Source organism: Tachyglossus aculeatus, chromosome 17, assembly GCF_015852505.1.
Source record: "Tachyglossus aculeatus isolate mTacAcu1 chromosome 17, mTacAcu1.pri, whole genome shotgun sequence".
NCBI lineage: Eukaryota > Metazoa > Chordata > Mammalia > Monotremata > Tachyglossidae > Tachyglossus > Tachyglossus aculeatus.
Window position 1 is genome coordinate 1,001,562 of NC_052082.1, and position 27,233 is coordinate 1,028,794.

General features: G+C 49.9%; 1 protein-coding gene across 6 annotated transcripts in view; it reads left to right on the forward strand.

Moving 5' to 3' along the window:
- The first annotated feature begins 13,181 nt into the window (after positions 1 to 13,181).
- The window catches only part of PRAG1 (PEAK1 related, kinase-activating pseudokinase 1), a 47,510-nt gene continuing 33,458 nt past the window's right edge, over positions 13,182 to 27,233 (forward strand). Inside the window, exon 1 of one of the 6 annotated variants that reach the window (XM_038759504.1) lies at positions 13,182 to 13,399. The gene's annotated coding sequence lies outside the window, so the exon portion shown is untranslated. Of the gene's footprint in view, positions 13,400 to 17,587; positions 17,934 to 22,215; positions 22,300 to 22,797; positions 23,354 to 27,233 lie in introns of those variants that run through there. The other 5 variants (XM_038759502.1, XM_038759500.1, XM_038759499.1 and 2 more) reach the window with 5 other exon arrangements.

Consider the following 27,233-nt stretch of genomic DNA (forward strand, 5'->3'; position numbering starts at 1 on the left):
CCTGAGAGGGTGTTTTCAGAAAGGGTCTTTTCATTAAGGATCGCCCCAGAAAGGGCCATTCCAGAAAGGATGTTTTCAGAAAGGGCCGCTCCAGAAAGGATCGTTCCAGAAAGGCAGCCAAAGAATCTGACAACAGTTGGTTGTCAGAGTCAAGACCCGGAGAGCAGGGCAGGCTGGGTCATTGTGTAAAGTGAGGTCCCTGCGAGCCTCAGCAGAGTCCTCCGGACCTAGTGCCAGCTGCTGGCTGTGGAAGGAAAGCCCTAAGCTACCCTTGTGTAATCAATCAATCAATCGCATTTATTGAGCGCTTACTGTGTGCAGAGCACTGTACTAAGCACTTGGGAAGTACAAGTTGGCAACATATAGAGACAGTCCCTACCCAAGAGTGGGCTCACAGTCTAAAAGGGGGAGACAGAGAACAAAACTAAACATACTAACAAAATAAAATAAATAGAATAGATATGTACAAGTAAAATAAATAAATAAATAACTAGAGTAATAAATATGTACAAACATATATACATATATGCAGGTGTTATGGGGAAGGGAAGGAGGTAAGATGGGGGGATGGAGAGGGGGACGAGGTGGAGAGGAAGGAAGGGGCTCAGTCTGGGAAGGCCTCCTGGAGGAGGTGAGCTCTCAGTAGGGCCTGTAATAACAATAATTGTGTAATAATACCAGTAATAATAATAATGATGATGCAATTTGTTAAGCGCTTACTATGTGTGAAGAACTGCTCTAAATGCCGGGGTAGACACAAGGTAATTAGACTGGACGCAGTCCCTGTCCCACATAGGGCTCACAGTCTTAATCCCCATTTTACAGGTGAGGTAACTGAGGCACAGAGAAGTTAAGTGACTTCTCCAAGGTCACAGAGCAGACAAGTGGTGGAGCCAGGATTAGAACTCAGGTCCTCCTGACTTCCAGGCCTGCACTCTGCCCACTAGAGCATGCCGCTTTCCACATGTAGGTGGGTCGGCCCATTGCCTGCTCCCCCGGGGGAAGGGTCTCAGCTCGGCCTCTTCCCCTGCGGACGGATGTGTGGGTGCTGGGCTAATAATAGGAGGGACTGGATAGATAGATGAGGGATAGCATTGATTCGGAACTTACTAGGTGCCAGAGCCCAGTCAGATCAGAAACAGTTCCTGTCCTGTATGGGTTTACAGTCTACAATCTACAGTTTAAGACGATTTTCAAAGAATCCAATGTAGAAGAATGCCTAGCGGAAAGAACGCAGGCCTGGGAGTCAGAAGACCTGTGTTCTAATTCTGGCTCCACCACTTAAATGAAATTAAAAAATAAAAAAATTATAGTATTTGTTAAGCGCTTACTGTGTGCCAGGTACTGTACTAAGTTCTGGGGTGGATACAAGCAAATCGGGATTGGACACAGTCCCTGTCCCATGTGGGTCTCACAGTCTCAATCCCTATTTTACAGATGAGGGAACTGAGGCCCAGAGAAGTGAAGTGACTTGCTCAAGGTCACACAGCAGACAAGTGACAGTTTGGGATTAGAGCTCATGACCTCCTGACTTCCAGGCCTGTGCTCTATCCACTACACCATGCTGCTTCTTTTCACACGTCTGCTGTATGACTTTGGGGAAGTCACTTCACTTCTCTGGGCCTCAGTTACCTCATCAGTAAAATGGGGATTGAGACTATGAGCCCCGTGTCCAACCCGGTGATCTTGTATCAATCAATCAATCAATCATATTTATTGAGCACTTACTGTATGCAGAGCACTGTACTAAGCGCTTGGGAAGTACAAGTCGGCAACACATAGAGACGGTCCCTACCCAACAGTGGGCTCACAGTCTAGAAGGGGGAGACAGAGAACAAAACAAAACATATTAACAGAATAAAATAAATAGAATAGATATGTACAAGTAAAATAAATAATAAATAATATAAATAATAAAATAAATAATATAATAATAAAAAATAAATGTATCTATCCCAGCACTTAGTATAGTGCCTGGTACATAGTAACTGTTTAACAAATACCATTAAAAAAAAAAAATAAGAGCCAGGAACTGTGGACAGAAGCCAGTCTGTGCTTCCCTAGCTCCCCCGAAACAGTGTCTGGGGTTGGGGGAACACCAACCTGGCTGCCTATGCTCTTGATCTGCCCCGTTGCTGCCTCATCCCTACCCTGATAGCCCTTCCCTCAGCCAGGCTGCCAATCATCTGAGAAACACCCCTGAGGTCAGACTGAATCTCTCCTTCTGCCTGGGGACTATGGGACCGGGCAGTGCTAGACCTCTTGGCCGAAGGGAGTAGCAGGAGCAGCAGGTTGTTGTGGGTCTGCCCAGTGGTCTGGGAAGCAGGGCCTCTGACCTGGTGGAGAGAACATGGGGCTGAGTCAGAAGATTTGGGTTCAAGTCCACCTCTGCCACCAGCATCCTGTGTGACCTTAGGCTAGTCACTGCACCTCTCTGGACCTCACTTTCCTCCTCTGTAAAATGGGGATGAAATACTGACTGTACCTCACTCTTAATTAGACTGTGATCCCCTATGCTCATGAGAAGCAGCATGGTTTAGTTTAAAGAGCACTGGCTTGGGACTCAGAGGTCACGGGTTCTAATCCTGCCTCTGCCGCTTGTCAGCTGTGTGACCTTGGGCAAGTCACTTAACTTCTCTATGCCTCAGTTACCTCATCTGTAAAATGGGGATTAAGACTGTGAGCCCCATGTGGGACAACCTGATTACCTTGTATCTATCCCAGTGCTTAGAACAGTGCTTGGCACATAGTAAGTGCTTAACAATACCAACATTGTTATTATTATTATTATTATGCTTGACATTGCTGGTTTTTTCACAGCCAAACATGGGGATGTGGGGCAGGGAATCTCAACCAGCACTTACATCTCAGATCTCCTGTTTTTGCGGGAGTGAGTTCCTTTTGGAGCCCACGGAATTTGTTCGGGGGCCCAAAATGGCTGAGTCACACTAAGCTGCATTCCAGCTCCTCAGACACATTTCTGATGGGAGTTTGGCCTAAAAATAGTGGCTCAGCTGCACGGGGCCTGGAAAATGCAGCACCTGCCTTGGGCGTGGGCGTGGGCATGGGCACAGGACAGGACTCCACGTGGCTGTTCAGTGCTCACCCTGTCAGAGAGAATGTGGTCTTTGGCCAGCCACAATATCCTGGTCTGGGGGGCAGAAGACAACAGGGGCCATCAGGGTGGAGCAGCATCAAACCCAGAGTTTCTTGGCATCAAAGGGGTGGGGGAGTGGGAGGTGAGGCAGAGACTGTTTCCACTCTGATTATCTCTTATCCACCCCAGTGCCCAGCCGTGGTAAGCACTGAATAAATATCTTCATTACCGATTATTATTGTAGCAAGAGGCTGAAGACCCCATTGTACTTGATGTTGAGTTCTCTCTCTCTCAGAGAGGGAGAGAGAACATCTCCCCAGAGCCGAACCTGTCTACCTGAAGAGGGTGGCTGCCACGTCCACAATGTAGGGAGGTGTGGGTACACATTGGCGTCTCCCTAGTGTGGCTGGAGGCTCTCAGAGGTCAGAGAAGGGCAGTGGGGAGTTTCCAGGGGAGAGCTCCTTCAGCCAGTACTTCTGGAGTCTGCCCATGGCATCTGAGTGGCTGCCCCAATGGGCTACTGACCGACCGACCTGCAGGCCAGTCCCTTAACCCCACCTGCTGCTAAAGTGCTCACTGGCAGGGCTCCCCGGGACATGCCCTTCAATGGATGTGCCCTTCGCTGGGCAATGGAGTGGGTGGCACCTAGGCCCAGCCCTCTTTTTCCCCAGTGAAGCAGGATGCTTTTGATTCCACTGTGTCTCCCCCCACCCACCCCCAGGTTGTTTGCAGTGGCTGTCAGGATTGAGAGAGGATTAGCCCAGGGATTGTGCTGATGGGATTTGAATTAGACAAATGCAAGTATTGATTTTTGCCTTGGTTATTGCACTCAGGGGTGAAACTGCCTTTCAGTCACAGGCAGCTCTCTGGAGAAAAACCTTCAGTAAGCACAATCCCCTGAAGAAGTGGCTCTCACAGCCCTACCTGGACTGACCTGGGGAGGGGATTGCTTGATGTTTTGGGTTCAAAGTCCTTGCAGTGGGTGGCTGCCTCTAGGGCACTCGGTTGGGACCCCCCCCTCCCCCGCACGCCCCCCAGCCTGGATAGCCCAGAGGCAGCCCCTGAAGCAAATCACCACCCCTCACGAAGGCTTTTTCTCCTGAGATTCTTCAAAGGTTTTTCACCTCCGGGCTCCGGAGCTGTGGAATATTTTAGAAGAAACAGCTGGGAATTTGGACGGGTGGCCAGCTCATGCTGCCTTGCCTGGGTTTAGAAGGAATGGAGACTGCCAGTGTGCTCAGAGAAATGTTGGATTTCCTGTAGCACTTATGTACATATATAGCACTTATGAACACATCTGTTATTATTCATTTATTTATTTATTTATATTAATAACTGTCTCCATCTCTAGACTGTAAGCTTGTTGTGGGCAGGGAATGTGTCTGTTTATTGTTATATCATACTCTCCCAAGTGCTTAGTACAGTGCTCTGCACACAGTAAGTGCTCAATAAATACGATTACTGACTATCACTTAGAGTTTTCTGACAATTTTAATGAGTGTCGTTCATCTCGTGTTCGCTGTGTCATCTCCCTTCCAGTCGAGGTTTTTAGTTTTTTCATTGTATTTATTAAGTGCAGGCCCTGTACTAAGCTCTGGGGCAGGTACAAGATAGGGTTGGACACAGTCCCTGTCCCACATAGGGCTCACAGTCTTAATCCCCATTTTACAGATGAGGTAATTGAGGCCCAGAGAAGTGAAATGATTTGCCCAAAGTCACACAACAGACAAGTGGCAGAGCTGGGATTAGAACCTAGGTCCTGCTGACACCCAGGCCTATACTCTATCCACTAGGCCATTCTGATTCTGGGGTTTTCTATCTCACTTCTTTGTGGGTGTCCAAACCTCTTTCTAGAAGACCAGCCCCGCTGGGCAGGATTCTGTCTCCTGCACCATCTGTCTAGACTCATCTTCTTTCTTAGACTGATCTGATTACCTTCTATCTACCTCAACGCTTATCACAGTGCTTGGCAACAAATGCCACAGTTATTATTATTAATATCCCCTGTCTGATTCTTTGGGCCAGGGGGCTGGTATACAGGGAATGTGTCTACCAACTCCATTTTATTGTTCTCTCCCAAGTGCTTAGTGGAGTGTTCTGCGCACAGTAAACGCTCAATGAATTCCATTGATTGAGTCAGTCCAGTGGCTTGCGGCTGAGTCATCTGAAATGGATATGCTTGAACCCAGCTTTCAGGGACAGGTTCTTGGTCACTGGCTATTAGCTATTTTTCCAGCTAAGTGGTCCTGAGAGAACTTAGCCCTGTAATTATGTCCAGGTTTTCTTGCTTTTGTGTGGATGTGCGGGGTGAGGAGATAGGAGTGTATCGGGTAGGGATGTGGGCGTGACCTTAGTGCAGAGACGGGGCATTTTTATGGGGAGTGCTGTAATTATCTCATGGTTTTCTTTGCATTTTGGGTGGGCATTTGGCGCTGACTTGTTGCTTCATGTGTTATCCATACTAACAAAGACCGTGGATTTTTAACATTGTGGGGTGGGGGTTGGGGGCGAGGAGGGCTTTAGTGAAGGAGTGTGGTAAATCCTTGGGTTTCAGACATTCGGTTGGGCTGGGGAGTGGCGCTATCATCCTTCCTGTCTCACAAGCCCATAACCTTGGCATTGTCCTTGACTCCTCTGTTATTCAACTCACAGATTCAAGCCATCACTAAATCCTGTCAGTTCTACCTTCACAACACTGCTAAAATCCACCCCTTCCTCTCCATCCAAACTGCTACCATACTATTGCAAGCACTTATTATACCCCACCATAATTATTCTATCAGCCTCGTTGTTGACCTCCCCACTTCCTGTCTCACCCCACTCCAGTCCATACTCCACTGTGCTGCCGCAATCATTTTCCTTCAAAAACGTTCAGACCTTGTTTCCCCACTCCTCAAGAAACTCCAGTGGTTGCTCATCCACCTCTGCATCCAACAAAAACTCCTCACCATTGGCCTTAAGGCACTCAATCCCCTTACCCTTTCCTACCTCACTGCTGCTCTCCTACTACAACCCAGCCCAGACACTTTGTTCCTTTAATGCTAACCTTCTCTTCCTCAATCTCATCTATCTTGCTGCTGACCTCTAACCCACATCCTACCTCTGGCCTGGAATGCCCTCCCCCCTCGATTCAGACAGATAATTGCTCTGCCACACTTCAAAGCCTTATTGAAGGCACATCTCCTCCAAGAAGCCTTCCCTGATTAAGCCCTCCTCTCCTCTTCTCCCACTCCCTTCTGGATCGTCCTGACTTACTCCCTTCATTCATCCTCCCTCCCATCCCCACAGCACATATGGATATATCTGTAATTTGCTTATTTATATATGTATGTATATTAATGTCCATCTCCCGTCTAGACCGTGAGCTCATTGTGAGCAGGGAGTGTGTCTGTTGTTATATTGTACTGTCCCAAGTGCTTAGTACAGTGATTTGCACATAGTAAGTGCTCAATAAATACAATTGAATGAATGAATGAATGAAAGGGATGAGTGAGAAATGTTGGAAAGAGATGGATGGGTAACCATCCGGAGGTGTATGAGGAATGTGTAGAAGAGAACAGAATGACACCCCCAGAAAATTGCTCTGGGTAGCAGAATAAAATGCAAACTGATAGTCATTATGGTGATTATGGCATTTGTTAGGTATTTACTATGTGTCAAACACTTAATGGTGTAAAATCATATTAATCAGGTCTGGATGGAGTCCTTGTCCCACATGGGGCTCACAGTGAAAGGTTGGAAGCAGAGAGATCTGGGAGGAAGCTGCTGCCATGTTTCCCCACTGTGTTCCCCACTGATGCTATGATGAATGGTGAGAAAACTATGAAGGGCTGGAAAATCTTAGCTCTCTTCTACCCGAATTCTGAGGTTGAATCAGTCAATCAATCAATGGGGTTTATTGAGTGCTTATTGTGCCTAGAGCACTAGACTAAGCGCCTTGGAAGAGTTACAGTATAACAGAGTTTGTAAATGTGATCCCTGCCCACAAGGAACTTACAGTTTACAGATGTCTTCATTGTGTGAGAAGGTTTTGGGTCTTCCTCCCTTTTAGTGCCAATTCTCCTGAGTATGGAGCAGGGTCCCCTTCACTGGGTACTTCATTACACACTCCTCCATACCTCACCAAGCTATGGAAAGCTAAAGGAAAGCACGCAGGTGGCCCTCAGAGTTAGACGGAGCTGAGTGGAGTGTCTTGACTCCTCCAAGGTTCTTTCCCCTCAGAGCAATGGAAGCTTTTGAGGCCCAACACTTCAGAAGTGTTTTATGGTTAATCTGAAGTAAAAGGAGATTATCTTCAGTGCTCTGTGCACAGGTGCACACACACCTGTGTGTGTGTGTGTGTGTGTGTGTGTGTGTGTGTGTGTGTATAAGTGTTTGTGGGGGGGGGAATAAGGGGGCATTTGTGAGTGTGTGCGCGCACACACACCTGCGAGCTTGGAAATATATAGAGCAGAGGGAAATTTTCCTTTTAAGAAGTTCCTCACTGTTCTTTGGCATCACAACATCTTGTAAGGGTGATTAGCCTCTGGAGAAATTTGAGGAGCATTTTCTCGAAGCATTTCCTAATTAAAAGCGATTAAGTAGGTACTGAGCTGAAAAACCAGACTCGTGTTCCGTATCATGGCCGTTTATTTCTGACTTGCAGAAGGCCTGCTAGTGTATGCAGTAGCAAATGTAGCAGGGCTGAACTGGAGTGGGGCAGGGAAATAATGCTGCTTTGTCAACAAGCGTTTATTAAACAAAGCAAACCCCAAAGGCAGTGTTTGATTGGAAAGCCCCACTGACAGATCTGGTCTCTAATCTAGAAGAGAAAAAAAGAGTTGTGTTTCTGGAGTGGTGGGTAACCCCTCCCAGCGATCTCTGCACATCTGCAACTCCCACGAGCCCTCTGTGCTGGCTGGGGAGGGGATGTAGAGAGGACAAAATAATGTGATTCCCTGGGGTCTCATTGTCAGCTCCCCATTTTGCAGAGAAACGGGCTGGCCGTGAGATGCTGTAATGGACTTGCCCAAGGTTGCCTGATGAACCCATTAGGGGAAATTTCAGTCATACTTGGCTGACCCTCACCACTCCTAGGATGCAGCTGGGTGGGCTGGGAGGGGAGAAGAGGGTGAACCATCTCGCCAGAGCTCAGGATTTCAGGACAGGGCCCTCACCCACTTTAGTTACCTTGAGCACTTAGATTCCTCTCTTTAGTCTTGTCTTGTCACACTTATCTGCTCTGTGACTTGGGCAAGTCATTTCACTCCTCTGTGCTTCCTCATCTGTAAAATGGGAATTAAGACTGTTAGCCCGATATGGGGCAGGGACTTTGTCCAACCCGATTTGCTTATATCCACTCAGTGCTTAGTACATTGCCTGGCACATAGTAAGCACTTAAAAAATATCATGGTCATTATTATTATTTAGACTGGGAGGACCGCAAGGGCAAGCTTGGGACTTTCATTTCTCACTTTGTCTCAACCTTTGGAGCTCTGAGGTGGCAGAGTTGGCCTGCCGGCATCCGGATTGCAGTTCACACCCTCTGGACCTCATTTCCTGCCTAGCCAGGGCTCTGGCCGCTGATGGGTGGGTGGGACATTGTCGATCCAAACTGAGCTCCCAGACCTGTAGGAAGACGTAGGCTCCCTGACCACAAGGAACTACCCCTGTTAACTGTGCTCATGGAGTTTATTCATTCATTCATTCATTCATTCAACTGTATTTATTGAGCACTTACTGTGTGCAGAGCACTGTACTAAGCACTTGGGAACGTATAATACAGCAATAAACAGTCACATTCCCTGCCCACAACAGGCTTACAGTCTAGAGTGGGGGAGACAGCATCAATACAAATAAATAAAATTACAGATATGTAGATAAGTGATTTATGGCTGGAAGTGGGGAAGAGCAAAGGGAGCAAGTCAGGGTGATGCAGAAGGGAGTGGGAGATGAGGAAAAGTAGGGCTTAGTCTGGGAAGGCCTTGGATGAGTTATGCCTTCAGTAAGGCTTTGAAGGTGGGGAAAGTAATTGTCTGTAGGATTTGAGGAGGGAGGGCATGCTCCAGGCCAGAGGTAGGACATGGGCTAGGGATTGGCGGTGAGACAGGCACAAGATCACAGGTGAGATCGGGGCACTGTGAGAAGGTTAGCACTGCAAAGTTAATCAATCAATCAATGAACAGTATTTATTGAGAACCTATTGGGTCAGTACTGAACTAGTGTTCAAGAAAAAACACTAGAAATTAGCAGATGATTTGTTTTTTTTATTGTCTGTCTTCCCCTTCTAGACTGTGAGCCCGTTGTTGGGTAGGGACCATCTCTATATGTTGCCGACTTGTACTTCCCAAGCACTTAGTACAGCACTCTGCACACTGTAAGCACTCAATAAATATGATTGAATGAATGAATAGTAGATACAATCCCTGCTCTCAAGAAACTTCCAGTCTGCTATGCACAAAGCACTGTACTGAGTGCTCTGGAGAGTACAATAAAGTTAGAAGACATGATGCCTACACTCCAGGATCTAGTGATCTTTCAATCTAAGGAAACCAGATGGTGAATGTATAATCTGGTTCACAATCTAGTTAAAGTCCACAGAGTCCTCTAAAATCCTCACCCGGATGGGTTTTTAAATTTGGACTCCCCCACAACAACCCAGGGGGAAAAAGAGAAGGGAAGGGAGGGGAGAGGGGATAAGCATCAGCCTCCTCTCTGATCTCCCTTCCTGCTGTCTATCCCTACTTCAGTCTATATTTCACTCTGCTGCCTGGATTATTTTTGTATAGAAACGCTCTGGGCATTCATTCATTCAATCATATTTATTGAGTGCTTACTTTGTGCAGAGCACTGTGGAAAGAGCACGGGCTCTGGAATCAGTGGCCATGGGTTCAAATCCCGGCTCCGCAATTGTCAGCTGTGTCACTTCCCTGTCATTTCTCTGTGCCTCAGCTACCTCATCTGTAAAATGGGGATTGACTTGTGAGACCCCGTGGGACAACCTGATCACCTTGTATCCCCCCAGCACTTAGAACAGTGCTTTGCACATAATAAGCACTTAATAAATGCCATCATCATTATTATTATTATTATTATGGGGCTCACAGTCTTAATCCCCATTTTCCAGATGAGGTAACTGAGGCACAGAGAAGTGTCTTGCCCAAAGTCACACAGCTGATAAGTGGCGGAGTCAGGACCCATGATGTCTGACTCCCAAGCCCGCGCTCTTTCCACTGAGCCACACTGCTTCTCTGAGCCAAGCTGCTTCTCTGAAGCTGAAGCAACTGTGTAGTGTGAGCTACGGGAATTGTGCCTCCTGTAGCTATGGGAACTGTGCATTGTGTAGCTGCGAGAACCATGCACTGTGCTACAGGAATTAGGCCTTGAGTTTCATAATTGGGTAGCTCCAGTGGCTGTATGTTGTGCAGCTCCAAGGGCTTCGTGATGTGGAGCTATGGGAGCCATGTGTTGAATAATTCCAGTGACTGGGTGTTGTGTAGCCCCAGGAGCTGTGTGTTGTGTAGCCCCAGGCGCTGTGTTTTGTGTAGCTCCAGGGGCTGTTTGTTGTGCAGCCCCAGGGGCTGTGTGCTGTGTAGTGTGCTACATGACGAAGGGTGCTGTGTGTTGCATAGCAATGGGAGCTGGGTGTTGTGAAGAGATGAGAACTGGACCGAACTGGCCTGCAGGTCCCAGCTCCTAGGGATGAGAGGAACCAGAGCCTTCATGGAACCGGGTGTCCTGTGGATGGAGGCTGTGTGCCAAGGCCCAGCTGACCGCGACACTATGGCCTGTTTGCCGAATCCAAGGGCAGACAAAGCAGGCCTGTGCCTGGAATGAACAGCCACTTTATCCCAGTGATGGCGGGCCCCCAGCCCCCCACCCCCTGGACCATGGGCTTGGGGAGGGACGCGACACCAGGGATCCCCAATAGACACCAGGGAGCAGGAGCCGAGCAGAGCCCCCCGCAGTGCACAAGGGGATCAGGAGCAAGCAATAGCCCCCCGTGGGGCACTGGGCGGCCCGGGTGAGCAGGGGCCCCCTCGGGGCAGAGAGCATCTGGGGGTGAGCAGGGGCCCCTGGGAGACTCAGGGGGGTTGAGAATTAGCAGGGCTGCTGCTGCTGCTGCTGCAAGTGAGCCAAATGAGATAAGGAAATGTCCTCGTTTGTCCTTTTGCAGGTAGGGGAGGTCGGGGAGGGGGCAAATTTCTTGCCAGAGGAAACCCCCAGAGGACCAAAATGGCGCTTGGGGTGGAGGTCTACCCAGCTTGGTTTTAAGGGGGTCCAGATATTGCTTTTCGTAAAAACAACACCAAGTTGCCACCTCCACTCCAGACATCCTTTTTTTACCCTACTCATTCCTCCTGCTCACTCTCTTCTTTTTCCTTCTTTTCCTCTTATTCCTCCTCTACTACCTCCTCACGTTCCTCCTCCTGCTCACCCTCCTCTTCTCCTTTTCTTGTTCCTCCTCTACCACCTCCTCACCTTCTTCCTCCTCCTCACCCTCCTTCTTTGTCTCCTCCCAATCTTCCTCTATGTCTTCACCAGCCTCCTCCATCTCCTCATCACCTCCCTCCTACTCCCACTCCTCCTCCCTTTCACTGCCCCTGCCTCTCCCCTTCTCCCTGACACTCCTCTGCTCTGCTCCAACAGCTACTGAATGGGAGAAATTGAGGAACCAGTCAGAGTCAGGAATCCTATCCTAAGGATTCCTTAGCAAGACCTAGAGCTCCTCAGTGGCTCTCTCTCCTCCCGACTCCTAAGTCCTCCTCCTCTTCCCCCTCCCTCTTCTTCATTTTCCTCCTCTTCCTCCTCTTTTTTTAATGGCTTTGTTAGGCGCTGACTCTGTGCCTACTCTGTAGTAGGTGCTGGGGTAGGTCCAAGCTAATCAGGTCAGACACAGTCCATGTCCCACATGGGGCTCACAGTCTTAATTCCCAAGGTACCAGAGAACTAAAGTGACTTACCCGAGGTCACACAGCAGATAAGTGTCAGAGTCTGGATTAGAACCCAGGCCCGACCTCTACCTACTAGGCTGGGCTGCTTTTCCTATTCCTCTCCCCCATCCTTCCCTCCTGCTGCGCTCCCTTGCCCACTTGTCAGTGCCACAGCCCCAGGAATGAGTGGAAATTCCTAAAACTTGGATGCCAGGGAGAAGCAAGCCTCATTGGTATTGGTCCAGGGAAAGTAAGACTCCGCTTCTATTGCAGCTTGTTTATTTTTCCTTAACCATTCATTGCTCCATTCTCTGTAACCTTCAGTCAGGATGTTTTCCCCATCTGTTTCCCCCACCAGACTGGAGGTTCCTTAAGGAAAGGGACGTTTGTCTATTAACTCTATTAACTCTCCCAAGGGTTCAATACAGTGCCCTGTACACAGTAGGCACTCAATAAATAGTAGTAGTACTAGTAGTCATAATATTTCATATACTATTTAGTAGTTGTAACGGTAGTGCAATGCACTATACTATGTGCTAAGGAAAGTACAGCTGAAGCACAAAGACTGGTCTATTGCGCACAAAGAGCTTCCACTCTACAGGTGGAGACAAGCACAGCAATATTCATAAGCAGTGGAATAAAATCAGTTTGAATAATTAGTTGATTTCCTGCCACAACAGTCAGAGTGTGTCCCTCCTAGTCCCAACCTCCCCCGGGTTTTTTTTTATAATGGCATTTATTGAGCGCTTACTATGTGCAAAGCACTGTTCTAAGCGCTGGGAAGGTTACAAGGTGATCAGGTTGTCCCATGTGGGGCTCACAGTCTTAATCCCCATTTTACAGATGAGGGAACTGAGGCCCAAAGAAGTTAAGTAACTTGCCCAAAGTCACACAGCTGACAACTGGTGGAGCCAGGATTTGAACCCATGACCTCTGACTCCAAAGCCTGGGCTCTTTCCACTGCACCACGCTGCTTCCCCAATATCTCTCCAAAATCATTGTTGTAGCCCACTGCAAAGGCAGGTAGGGATGGGGCTTTCTGGGCTTGGGAGGGGCTGGGAGAAGCTGGGAAGGATTGGCAAGCCAGGTAAACCTTCTTGATCTTTTCGATCAATCAATTGTATTTATTGAGCGCTTACTGTGTACAGAGCATTGTACTAAGTGCTTGGGAGAGTACAATGTAACAAAGTCAGTCGACGCGTTCCATGCCCATAAGGATTCAGGAAAGGCTTAGGTCCTTTAGGTCACTGAGTAACAAAACAGAGATGGTCACAGAACTCAGCAGGGGCGGGGCTCTGGAGGAGAAGAGGAGCCTGAGCTTACAGAGAGTTTGGAGATCTGCAGGGGACAAATTCTGCTCAATCCACACAAAGGAGCGTCATCAGGCAAGGTGAGCTCAGCCTGGATGCAGAGCCAGTTGAGCCAGGAAGGTGGGTTTGGAATTGTGGGTTTTTTACCTGAACTGCTAGGTGCAAAATAAGGTTTTGGGGGTGGGCGGGAGGAAGAGAGAGAGAGAGAGAGAGAGAGAGAGAGAGAGAGAGAGAGAGAGAGAGAGACAGAGAGAGAGAGAGAGACAGAGAGAGAGAGAGAGAGAGAGAGAGAGAGAGAGAGAGAGAGCTGTACCTCTGGCTTCAGGGAAGAGAAGTAAAAGTTCTCGGAACATAAAAGGAAGGGTGTTTGGGTTTGCCCTCCGATGGTCCACACTGGTCAGAAGTGTCTTCCCCCTGGCCTCCCGGACAGGACCGGATCACGCCAGACTCTTCGCTGGAGGCCAGCCCCTGTTAGTGTGTGGGCCTGGGTGGGGGTGGGCTGGCTGCTCAGAGAAGGCCACTAGAAAGCTGGTTAGGTCACATTCACTTGGGGGCAGGAGGGCTGGGGGCAGGGGAGGGGGTGCAAAGGAGGCCTGCACGAGGAAGGAAAGACCAGATGATTACTGGTATGACCGGTTGGTTCATTTCCAGTGAGAACTTGAATTTTATGCGGTATTTTTACTTTCCAAAGCCTCTCCGTGTTGTGTATTTCATTTTTGTCCTAACACCATTTATTCTTAGACTGTGCGCCCCATATGGGACGAGGACTGTGTCCAACCTGATTAACTGGTATCTAGTCCAGCACTTAGAACAGTGCTTGATGCAGAGCAAGTGCTTAACAAATAGAATTATAAATAATGACAATAATTGTTAGTATTAGAGAAGTAGCATGGCCTAGTGGAAAGAACACAGGCCTTGGAGTAAGAGAACTTGGGTTCTAACCCAGGCTCCTCCACTTGTCTGCTGTGTGACCTTGGGCAAGTCATTTAACTTCTCTGTGCTTTAGTTGCTTCCTCTAAAATGAGGATTAAAGCTATGCGCCCCATATGGGACAGGGACTGTGTCCAACCTGATTACCTTGTATCTACCCCAGCACTTAGTACAGTGCCTGGCACATAGTAAGTACTTGACAAATACCATAATTAAAAAAGATGTTATTCATTAAACACTTACTAGGTGCCAGGTACCATGCTAAATTACACTGAAGTAAATGCAGGATAATCAGATTGGACACAGTCCCTGCCCCCCAAAATACTCACATTCCAAGAGGGAAGGAGAACCTGTATCTTATCCCCATTTTACAAATGAAGACAATGAGCCCCGAAGAGGCTTAGTGACCTCCCAAGGATCACCCAGCAGGCCAGTGGCACAATGGGGATACAGGTCCTCTAACTCTCATCCAGGCTGATGGCAGAGATGTTTTGACTGCCTACTGGGCGCAGAGCACTGTACTGAATGCTCGGGAGAGTACAATGGAGTTGGCAGACAAACTCTGCCCTCAAGGAGCTTATGGTCTAGCTCAATTAAGGAAGGCTGTCCTTCTCAACCAGAGACACTCAAAGGAGGGAACCAATTCCAGGGTAGCAGTTGTAAAGTCACATTTCCTTTGGTCAGTGGGTAGGCCAGAGAGCCAACTGATTTAAAACAAACTTTGATGATCTTCTTGTAAAAGTGAACTGTCTGACATATGTATGCAGTAAACCTTAATTAGCATGTCTCCTCCATGTAATGTTTTTATGAGGATTATTTTTAATCTTTTTGTCTTGGCCCCAAACAGTGCTCCCTCAGTGGAGGATTTTCTGTTGAGCAACATTTAAAAAGCCCGGCTCCCTATAAACCATCATTAAGAAGTTTCACTGTGTATACAACTATTTATAAGGGGATTGGGGTCTGGTTCTCTCCCTGAGAATTTGTTTAAATGGCCAGCGGGCTGATCAGTCTGCTCCCTGGGTTGGTTACCCAGGAGACAAGAGGCATCTAGGAGGCCATCAGTGTGGTGACCAGGGAGCTCTCACCTCCCCTCAGCTCCTGCTCCTGCTTGGGTTGCATGACTCTGGTGAGTCTTAATTATAGCATTTATTTATTTATTTTTTATGGTTTTTGTTAGGTGCTTGCTATGTGTCAGGCACTGTTGTAAGTGTTGGGGTAGATACAAGCTAAACAGGTTGGACACGGTTCCTGTTCAACAAAGGCCTCACAGTCTTAATCTCCATTTTACAGATGAGATAACTGAAGCACAGAGAAGTTAAGTAACTTGCCCAATGTCACACAGCAGACGAGTCGCAGAACTGGGATTAAAACCCACGTCCTCTGACTCACAGACCCGGGGTCTTTCCACTAGGCCATACTGCTAAGCGCTTATATAAGTGTCTTCTTGCTGCTCGGGGAAATTTTATTTTTTTTATAATGGTATTTGTTAAGTGCTTACTATGTGCCAGGCACTGTACTAAGCACTGGGGTGGATACAAGCAAGTGTCTGTCCCATGTGGGGCTCACAATCTCAATCCCCATTTTACAGATGAGGGCTCTATCCACTATGCCATGGAAATGCCCAGGATGCCAGGGGCTGAGGCTCTGCTCCTCTCTGGGATGTGGTGGGGGGCTCCGGGTCTGGAGTGTGGGAGAGTCGGACTGGCCGCTACTCTGTCAGAGCCTCTGCTGCCACTCCTGCCCAGTTCAAGGCTACTGTCCAGGTCCCTGCCTCCATGCTGAGGGCTACAGGCATGGCCAACGGTGGGCCCCAGCTGTAGCCATCGTAATGGTGTGGAAGCAGAAGAAGAGAAGGGACTGGCCTGGAGGCGGGGTCCTGGAGGGTCACTGGTCCTAGCAGCAGAAGCTGCTGCAATCTCCCCACCCCAAAAGCTGGTGTCCTCTCCACTCCCCTTGTGTAACCATCCAGGCATATCATGAGGTTAGTCACCTGCCCTTGTGATCTCTCTGCCCCTATGTCTCCCCTCAGTTCCCCTCTGGCTCTGACTTCCCTCTGGCTCCAGTTCCCCTTTTCCTCCCCTCCACTACCTCTCCTCCTCCCCTTATGCTCCAGCTCCTCTCTGACTCCTCTCTGACTCTCCTCTGGTTCCAACTTCCTTCCAACTCCCCCTCCAGCTCCCATCCCACTCCCCTCCGGCTCCAACTCCCCTCTGACTTCTCTCTGCTCCTCTCCAGCTCTTGCTACACTCTGCTTCCTCTGCACCTCCCCACAGCCTCCCCTCTGTCTCCCCTGACTGCCCTCCGGCTCTCAGGAAAAATGACCAATCCATCCAGCCAGCCAGCCCCACTCTAAAAAGCTTACAACAGGGTCTTGTTCTTCATCCCTGAAAAAGAAAAAAAACAAAACAGAGTTAAGACCTGACTGCTGTAGCACACATGCACACACATATACCTATACACATTCACACATAGTCATATCCGTACACATTCATGCACATAATGCACATAAACAAAATGGCTAGGCAGCTGAAGTTTTACCTAAACTGTCTGGACATTGACCTGCTGTGTGACCTTGGATAAGTCACTTAACCTCTCTTGGGCCTCCATTTCCTCATCTGTAAAATGGGGATAGGATACCTGTTCTCTCTCCTTTTTGGATGGTGAGCCCCACATGGGACACATGCACACTTCACTCCTTTAATGCCAATCTACTCACTGTGCCTCCATCTCGACTCTCTGACCATTTATTCATTCATTCATTCAATCGTATTTATTGAATGCTTACTGTGGGCAGAGCACTGTATTAAGGGCTTGTTAAAGTACAATACAGCAATAAAGAGAGACAATCCCTGCCCACAAGGACCTCACAGTCTGGGGGCAGGGACAGACATCAATAGAGTAAACAGAGATCAGCATAAATAAATAAAAGTACAGGTATATACATAAATGCTGTGGGGGGGGGGGGGGGGCGGAGAGCAAAGGGAGCAAGTCAGGGTGATACAGAAGGGAGTAGGAAATGAGGAAAAGTGTGGCTTAGTCAGAGATGGCTTCCTGAAGGAGATGTGCCTTCAGTAAGGCTTTGAAGGCATGGGAATAATCGTCCGGTGGATTTGAGGAGGGATGACATTCCAGGCCAGAGGTAGGACATGGGCCAGGGGCCGGCAGCGAGACGGGTGAGCTCGAGGCCCAGTGAGAAGGTTAGCACCAGAGGAGCAAATTGTGTGGGCTGGGTTGTAGAAGGAAAGAAGCGAGGTGAAGTAAGAGGGGGCAAAGTGATGCAGTGCTTTAAAGCCAATGGTGAGGAGTTTTTGTTTGATAAGGAGGTGGATAGACCACTGGAGATTTTTGAGGAGGGGGGTGAAATGTCCTGAATGTTTCTACAGAAAGATAATATGGGAAGTAAAGTATAGATTGGAGTGGGGAGAAGCCCTAATGAGTTCCTGCCATTTTAAAGAAGTGGAAGCCTTAGGGGGAGGGGGACCTGTGAGCCATGGCCGCACTCCTGGCATCCTGAGAACCTCTAGTGGAAGACACTCTGGCTCCCCAAGGAGGAACACTGTTGGAACAGAGCTGTCTGCCTGCCTGCCCCTTTCTCTGAGCTGGAGCCAGCCTTCCAGGAAATTTCCAAGAAGACCCAGGGCAGTGCTGCCCAGCAGCTCCTCCCCCAGCCTTGCTCCTCTCCAAGTGAGTAGCAACTTTTCTGCATCCCATTTGTCATCAAAGCATCACCTGGTCCTACCCCCTTGCTTTGGGCAGACCCAAACATTCAACTCCTACCTACATGGAGGCTATTGAACACCTTCTGAATGTGGAGGACTGCATTCAATACTTAGAAGCCTGCATTAGTAGCTAGTCATATATTCCAATCTATTCCATTATCAATGGTGTCTGCCCAGTGCAAACACTGCACTAAATGCCTACTGTGTGAAGAGCCCTGTACTAAGCGCTTGGGAGGGTGCAGTACAGGAAGACATGATTCCTGCCCTCAATTATCAGTTGCCGAATTGTACTTTCCAAGCACTTAGTTAAGTGCTCTGCACTCAGTCAGTGCTCAATAAATACGATTGAATGAATGAAGGAGATTACAATCTATCTGGGGAAGCAGAAAATAAATAATGATGGTATTTGTTAAGTGCTTACTATGTGCGAAGCACTCTTCTAAGCGTCGGGGGGGGGGGGGTGCAAGGTGATCAGGTTGTCCCATGTGGGGCTCACAGTCTTAATCCCCATTTTACAGATGAGGGAACTGAGGCACAGAGATGTTAAGTGACTTGCCCAAAGGCGTGTGCTGACAAGCCGTGGAATAGGGATTAGAACCCATGACCTCTGATTCCAGATCCTGAAATAACTTCCAGATAGAAGGGAGAAGGGCTTAAATAGTCTAGGTCAGAGGTGGCCAAACTGGAGCTCCTCTAAACCCCTGCTGAGTGCAGCTCGAGGGGACAAGCCAGGCAACATATGTTTGCTGGAATGACAATAGGAAAATGATCTGTCTGTGGCTGCAGTGGCAGCAGTTAAAAAATAAACTGTACTGTGTTGAGAGGAAGTTTGAGAGGAAAATCCAGCACCCTGTGTTTATGAGAACACATGAGCTTATCTTAGCTTTTCTAAGGATATGTCGTGCTTGGCAGGGGGTGGGGTGGCATCCTTGCAGAAGAGTAATAACAGCAAATATCATTTCTTCTGCCCCAAGGTGGCCATTTTAAAGTAAACTCTCTCCCAGATGTTAGATGCAGGCAATTTCAAAGTTTTTTCATTTGTTTTTTTCCTCAAGCATTTGTCTATTTGTTGATTTCAATTTTACCTCCAATTATTTCTGAATACCCTAGATGTAGTTATTGTAATGCTTGTCTGCCCCTGTAGAGAGTAAGCTCCTTTTGACATGGATTCTGTCACCTATCTTTTGTTGTTTCCCCAGCACTTAGCACTGAGCACTACATTGTGCTCAGGAGGCAACTCAGTAAATACCGTAATTACTACTACAAGACAAATTTCCTGCCCTCAAGGAGCTTGCACAGCTTAGCCTGATGTCCTTCTCATTTCTTCCTTCCCTATGAGCAGGCACCCACCTGTCAATCAGCTGCAGTAACAGGGACATATACTGAGCAACCTTTAGATGCAGTGCGTAGTAATAGGCTCTTGGGACGAGCTGAATAGTATAATGAGACATTCCCTGCCCACAAGGAGCTAACTCTGTAATGGGGGAGACAAAACATGAAAATATTTACAACTAGGGTAGTCAAAATAAATAATTGATTACACATCTCTTCAAGAGGACTAAAGGAGATTTCGAGTGCTAGAACTGGCTGAAAGGGTGATGTGGATCAGGGTACCGGGAAATGAATCGGGGAAGGCTAGCTGGAGGAGGTGGAATCGAGGAGGGATTTGAATGTGTGGAGAGCTGGGCTTGTCTGGTGTGGGAAAGGATGAAGTTCCAGGCGAGGGGAAGAGTGGGAGCAAGAGGACGGAAGTCGGAGAATCGAGAGCGAGGCGCTGCTATAAGGTTGGCTTGGGAAGAGAGAAGAAAGCAGGTTGGGGAAGAGCGAGCAGGTGAACAGAGCAGATAAGTGAGGTGGGACCAGGAAGTGGAGAGCCTACAGGCAAATTGTGCAGCGTTTTTTCTCTTTGATGCTGAAGGTTAAGGGAAGCCAGCAGAGGGTTTGGAAGAGAGAAAACAGCATAGCCTAGTGGAAAGGGCATGGGCCTGAGAGTCAGATAATTTGGGTTCTAATCACGGGGTCTGCCAGTTGCCTACTGTGTCACCTTGGGCAAGTCAGTTAACTTGTGATATTTGTGAAGCGCTTACTATAATAATAATGGCATCTGTTAAACACTTCCTATGTGCCAACCACCGTTCTAAATGTTGGGCCAAACACTGGGCTAAACACTGGTTTAGATACAAGATAATCAGATGGAGCGGACAGTCTAAGAAGGGGGGTGAATAAGTGCTGAATCCCCATTTTGCAGATGTGGAAATTGAGGCACAGATAAGTTAAATGATTTGCCCACGGTTACACAGCAGACAAGTGGCAGAGCCAGGATCAGAACCCAGGTTCTCCGACTGCCAGTGCTATTTCCACTAGGACACACTGCTTCAGTTTCCTCAACTGTAAAATGATGATTCAATATCCGTTTTCCCTCCTATTAAGACTGTGAACCCCATGTGGGAAAGGGACTGTAACAATCTGATTATCTTCTATCTATCCCAGTGCTTAGATCAGCACTTAACAAATACCATAAAAAAGGAAAGATGCATTGCTGATGCTACTTCCCAATGAGTTTTCCCTTTAAGTCTTTAGATGCTAACCCTGAACTAATGTGGCTGCCCGTTTTGGGGGTCTTGGGGAGGGGTGGTACTCTAATGCATTTACCCACAGGCAGCCTCTGCCATTAGATCACCACACTAGCTCTGCCAAGTAATACGATCTGCCGTGTCCTGGCTACTGGCTGCCCAGCTGCTCTGCCTCTCTGCTGCTCTGCCTATTCCCTGAGCGTCACCTGAGTGCGAGGCCCTGGACCAAGCACTGCAGCAGAAGCAAGACATGTCTCCTGCTCTCTGGGAGCTTATCATCTACCTCGTAGCCCCCCTCCGCCCCTACCCTGGGTCACGGGACAGGCGAAGGTCAACTCTAGTCTGACCCCATCCCTGCTTGTATTGCTCTGATTCTCCCGGCCCACTCCCCCTGCCCCGGTGCAGGCCGGAGAGGAATTCAGTAGTGGTCAAGGGAGAAGGGGAGGGGATTCTCTGGTCCTGCCACAGGCTCTGATTGACAACATCATGTCACGGGGACGAGCCACATGCCTGTGCTCTGTGAGGTGTAACTGTCACCGCTCCCACCCCGGGTGGACTTGGAACATCTTAATCAGTGACTTGCTGGGTGTGAGTCAGACTGGTTCCTAGTCTTTGTCCTGAAGAGAGGAGAGGCACTTCTCCTGGTGGGCCTTGTCTCCTCTGTGTGACTGAAATTTATCGGGGCTCCCTCAATCAATCAGTAATATGTACTGAGCACCTACCTTGAGCAGTGCTCTGTACAGGGCACTATACAGAGCACTTGGGGAAAGTGCAATGGAGATAGTGGGCACAATCCCTGCCCTCTAGGAGTCTAATCTAGGGGAGCAGGCAGGCGCTCAAGTAAATAACAGATAGGAGGGAAAGTACTCAAATGATAAAAGTCCCCAAGGGTACTTAGGCACTGGAGGGAAAGGGGTCTGTATCAGATGGCACAGGAAAGATTGGAAATGGAGTGGGGAGGGGAACGGAGAGAGGCTGGGTGTGAAGGAAGTGGTTTGGAAAGGAAGGGGAATTGAGGGTTTACGGGATTGGTGGAGGATGGGGGACAGTTTGGGTTAGGGGAGGTGTGAGCGTGTGAAGAAGTTGGAAGGTGGATTTATTCTGGGGAAGGGGTGGCCAGGTGAGTGAGGAAGGGGATAAGGGAGGGCGGGGGGGTGGGGGGATAGACTGGGGGTGGGTTGGGGTTGGAAGTGGAGGTGCCGGAAGGGAGGAGGAAGACAGGAACGAAGAAGAGGAGGTGATGGGGGCCAGGAGAAAAAGGAGGAGGAGGTGAGAAGGGGAGGGGGAGGGGAAAGGGAGGAGCAGGAAGGGTAGAAGGGGGAGGACAGGAGGGAAGAGGGTCAGGAGGAAGGGAAAGAGAAGGGGGGAAGAGGGGAAGGGGGGGAGGAGGAGGTGAGAAAGGGGAGGAGGGCTGGGGGGGGAGGAGGAGGAGGAGGAGCGAGCGCTGCAGCTGCTCCTCCGGCCCCCCGCCCCGCACCAGCGAGAGGGAGCCACAATGAAACAATGCTCAAAGTAGCGCCGCGGGGGCCGGGACTTCCCGCCGCCTCCCCGGGCCCGTCCGTCCGGCCGGCGCTCAGCCGCTCTCCGCCGCGCTCCGGCCCCCTCCGGGGCTCCGCCAGAGGGAGGCCCAAGCGGCCGGACAAATCTCCTCCTATTTGTCTCCGGCGCCGGGAGCTGCGGGCTGCGGGCTGCGGGCTTCTCTGCGGCCACTGTGCGGGCGACCCTCCGTCCGTCCGTCCGTCCGTCCGGCTCCCGCGCGTGAGTGGGCTGCGGGGCGGGAGGGCCGGGGAGGGTCAGCGTCGCTGACCGGTGCGGGGCTCCCTCCCCCGGCCCCCTCGGACAGGGAGCCCCGGGGCAGCCGGGTCCTCGAGCCACCTCCATCCCCGCGGCCGAGGACACCGGCCGCTGTCCGGCGGGGTCAGCGCTGCAAGCGCCGCCCACGCAAAAAGTTGGCCGGAGAGGTCACCGGCCGTCCGCCCGCCGCACCGCGGGCCCCGGACACCAATTGCCCAGCGCGCCAACGGTCACCCCGGGCTGGTCAGCGCACCAACGGTCACCCCGGACTGGTCAGCGCGCCAACGGTCACCCCCTTCCCCGGGGGGCCCGTCCGGCTGCGGTGGCGAAGCCCCCCCGGACCGGGCCGGACCTCGACGGGGGTGGACCCGGGGCTGACCGCGCCGTGGGGGATCGGTTTGGAGCCCGGAGCTCGGGCCTCCGGGACCCGACGGCCAGCCAGGCCCGCCCTACCTCCCTCTCCCACCCACCCCGAGAATCAGATCGCCCGGCCTCCCCGGGAAGGACGAAAAAACTGTTAGCGTCGTGACTTAACTCGCCCCTTCCCCCGCCTCGACACACCGGTTTAAGGTTGTCGTTTCCTCCTTAACTCCTTCAGCCTCCACAATCCTTAAGCAAACAGGGTGTGTTGAAATGTAGGCAAACGTTTTCCATTCTCTGCTCCTTTTTGGTATTTACCCGCTTACAGTGGGTGGCTTTGTTTGTGTGGGGTTGCCTCTGTATTTTTACACTCCACTGGGCATCCAGGAGACTGCCGCTGCAGGCGGGAAGGAGCCGGGGGACAAAAGTAGCTCAGTTTCTCTCGCTGGCCATGTCCCTGGCCCATCCCACTCGGGTGGGCTTGTGACAGAGGTTTGCTTATGGGAACCGTGCCCGATCTGGTGGCAGTTTGGCATTATAAACCCGGCGGCTCCAACCGAGTCCAGCGCTCCTGACCCTCTTTCAGAAGTTTGCTGGTGGAGATGGCACCCTCTGCCCATGGGGGTGGTGGCCAACGCCGCCGGCTGCACCAACACAGGTCTGATTCAATGGGCTAATGGCACCGGCAGCCACCCGGGAAGCCAGAGAAAATTTGCAGAGTTGTGAGCTCTGTCTCTCCTCGTCCTCTTCCTCCCCCTCCTCCTCCTCTTTCCTCTCCCTCCTCCTCCTCAGAGGTTTGGAATGTGGGTGGGAAGGAGCCTCAGGTTCTGTCTGAGCGAGCCGAGCCGGCCCAGGCCATGGGACGCCCAAAGGGAAGTGGATTCTTTCCCCGTGCTCCCGTCGCATGTATCTTTCTTTCACCGTCATTTAATTAAGACTATCTGGGCTGGCGCTCCAGAAAAGCGGCCTGTTGGATGCAGTGATTATAGAGCGGAAGCTTCTGGTGGGCAGGGAAGATGTCCAGTCTTTCTCCTGAACTTTACCAAGCCTTGAACACAGCACACTGCCTAAGTGGGCCTCCGTAAATAGCATTACTACTAACGGTAATGTCTTCGTGCCTGTGGGGATTGACAGACAAGTCTGAGAAACCAGGATGTGGTAGGAGGTGTGTGTGGTGGGTGCCTCAGGTTCTGTCTGAGCGAGCCGGCCCAGGCCATGGGACGCCCAAAGGGAAGTGGATTCTTTCCCCCTGCTCCCGCCGCATGTATCTTTCTTTCACCGTCATTTAATTAAGACTATCTGGGCTGGCGCTCCAGAAAAGCGGCCTGTTGGATGCAGTGATTATAGACTGGAAGCTCCTGGTGGGCAGGGAAGATGTCCAGTCTTTCTCCTGAACTTTACCAAGCCTTGAACACAGCACACTGCCTAAGTGGGCCTCAGTAAATAGCATTACTACTAACAGTAATGTCTTCATGCCTGTGGGGATTGACAGACAAGTCTGAGAAACCAGGATGTGGTAGGAGGTGTGTGTGGTGGGTGCCTCAGGTTCTGTCTGAGCGAGCCGGCCCAGGCCATGGGATGCCCAAAGGGAAGTGGATTCTTTCCCCGTGCTCCCGCCGCATGTATCTTTCTTTCACCGTCATTTAATTAAGACTATCTGGGCTGGCGCTCCAGAAAAGCGGCCTGTTGGATGCAGTGATTATAGACCGGAAGCTCCTGGTGGGCAGGGAAGATGTCCAGTCTTTCTCTTGAACTTTACCAAGCCTTGAACACAGCACAATGCCTAAGTGGGCCTCAGTAAATACCATTACTACTAACGGTAATGTCTTCGTGCCTGTGGGGATTGACGGACAAGTCTGAGAAACCAGGATGTGGTAGGAGGTGTGTGTGGTGGGTGGTGATGATGATGGTGGTAGTGCTGGTGGAGGTGATGGTGCAGACACTACTGTCTTGCTAAACATTTTCCTGTCAACATTCCTGATTTTCCAGAGGCTTTTGGGGTGGGGGAAGACACTCCTTGAGCTCTCCTCAGCGGCCAGCTTGGGTCTGAAGAGACTCAACTCGCTGTGGGCAGGGAACGTGTCTACCGACTCCAGTAAGCACTCAATAGATAGGATTGGATTGATTGAAGAGGGCAAACTCCTGTTCATAGGAGCAGGAGCTAGAGAGGGATAATAATAATAATTGTGGTTCTTGTTAAGCACTTACTGTATGCCAAGCACTGTCCTAAGATCTGGGGTAGGTAATCAAGTTGGACACAGTCCCTGTCCCATATGGGGCTCACAGTCTTACATTTTACAGATGAGGTAACAGGCACAGAGAAGTTAAGTGATTTGCCCAAGGTCACACAGAGGAAGTGTGGCTGAGCATGGATTAAAACCTAGGTCCTCTGACTCGTAGGCCTGTGCTTTTTTCTGCTAGGCCATGCTGCTTTTCCAATCAATCAATCAATCAATCGTATTTATTGAGCGCTTACTGTGTGCAGAGCACTGTCCCACCAGAAACACCAGGCAGGGTGGAAGTAGGGTGCCCCTATGCCATAGGCCACCATCAGCCACATGGCAAGAAGGAAGTGGCAAGTGGTCAGTCTTAGGCCAGTGGGAGCCAGCGGCAGGAGGGTCCAGAGCTGGCTGCACTAGGAACGGACAGTGTGCTGATTCCCAAGTGAGGTGATTAGCATGCTCCAGGTATCTTGGGAGCTGTAGCTCGGGCCTTGAGGCAGGAGCTTGGCTGGTGAAAGCTATTAACTCACTGATCCAAGGTCTCCATTGGGGCAGGAGACTGGCTGTCACCTGAACGTCCACATCTGCTTGGCCAAAGGGTCCCATTTTGGTCCAACCAGCTTGCAGGGCTGGCTTGCGTTGCTGAAGAGACTCCTGGTAACAGCCCCCAACTTTCCCCCAGCCTAGGGCTGTAGGAGGGATAACGGAAGGAACTATGCTATTTGTTCAGTGCTTCCTGGGCGTCCAATGCTGGTGTAGATTCAACACAATCAGATCAGTCACAGTTCCTATGCACAAGGTGTACACAGTTTCAGAGGGCAAGAAGGCAGCTTATTTCCATTTTACAGAGGAGGGAACTGAGACCTTGAGAAACCTGAGTGATCTGCCCAAGATCACACATCAGGCCAGCGGCAGAGCCGGAACTAGAGCCCCAGGTTGTCTGATGCCAATCCCTTACTCTCTACATTAGACCACATGACCTCCCCACTCTCCAGCTGGACTAGCTCCTCATACACCTCACCGAATCATCCCCGCCTGGTTTCTGATCAGGCAGTCCATCTTGTCAGGAGTTATGTGTGATGGGGGCACCCCATGCCTAGAGGACAATTCCCATCATTAACAGGTGCAAAGTCAGCGCATTCCACCCAATTGAACTCCTCAGAGCTCTCAATTCTGTATTTTGCCCACGAGGTGCTCAGGACATCAGTCAATCAGTAGTATTTTTTTGTGTACCGCCTGTGTATGTTGAGTGCTTGAGAAAGTATCGTAGAGTTAGTAAGCTTGATTCTTGCCCTCAGGGAACTGGCAGTCTAGCTACTGCTCCTAGGGAGAGTCCTCTGTCCCACCTTGGCAAAGCCCTGAGACAAGGACTGACAGGGAGGCATCTCAGACAGTGAGACTGGGGGAGGTTCCAGATGACAGAAAACTCAGCTGTCTTCCTTAGCGTGGCCACCTATTCTCTGGGAGGTCGGGGATAGTGGTGAGAGGGGACACGTGTCCTCTGTAATTGTTTCCCCATCTGCTTCATGCAGTTAATGCTAAATAAGTACTAGTACTGCTATTACTACTACTGCTACTACTGTAAAATTAGTAGTAGTACTATTGTCCCGGCAGGCAGGGGAGGGTGTACAGATGGGTTGTGAGGGCTGGTGCAGCAGCCCTGGGAGAAAAGTGTTTATCAGATGATATTGCTTCTCCCTCTGATTTCAGTTTCAGTCTCATAGGCAGTTATGTCCTTAGAGAACTGCAGTGCTGGGTATCACATCACTGAAAGTAACTTTCTCTCTCCCTGACTCCCTCCTTTTTTCTCTCTCTCTCTCTCCCTGCTCCCTTTCTCCTTTCATACCTTCTCCTCCTCTCCTATTTCACTCTTCCTCTCTCTGTATACTTGTGAAACACACCATTGGCAGTGTGAAGTTCACTTGTGAGAGTGTGTGTGGCTGAAAAGGCCATGGCAGGACCACGTTGTTCCTTGTCCTGTTGTTGAGTTTAATAGTGTAGCTCCTGGCTCTGTTTTCTCTTGCCTCCTTGACTCTTTCCACTTGATTCATTCATTTAGTCGTATTTTTTGAGCCCTTACTGTGTGCAGAGCACTGCACAATAAGTGTGCTAAGTGCTTCAGAGAGTACAATACAACAATAAAAACAGACACATTCCCTACCCACAATGTGCTTACAGTCTAGAGGCTCTAGACTCCGAGGGCCCCTCTCAACCAAGGTGTAGAGCAGGTCACGAGGAAAAGAGAAGCATCATGGCCTGATGGAAAGTTATAGCCTTGAGAATCAAAGGACCTGGGTTCTAATCCTGGCTCTGGTG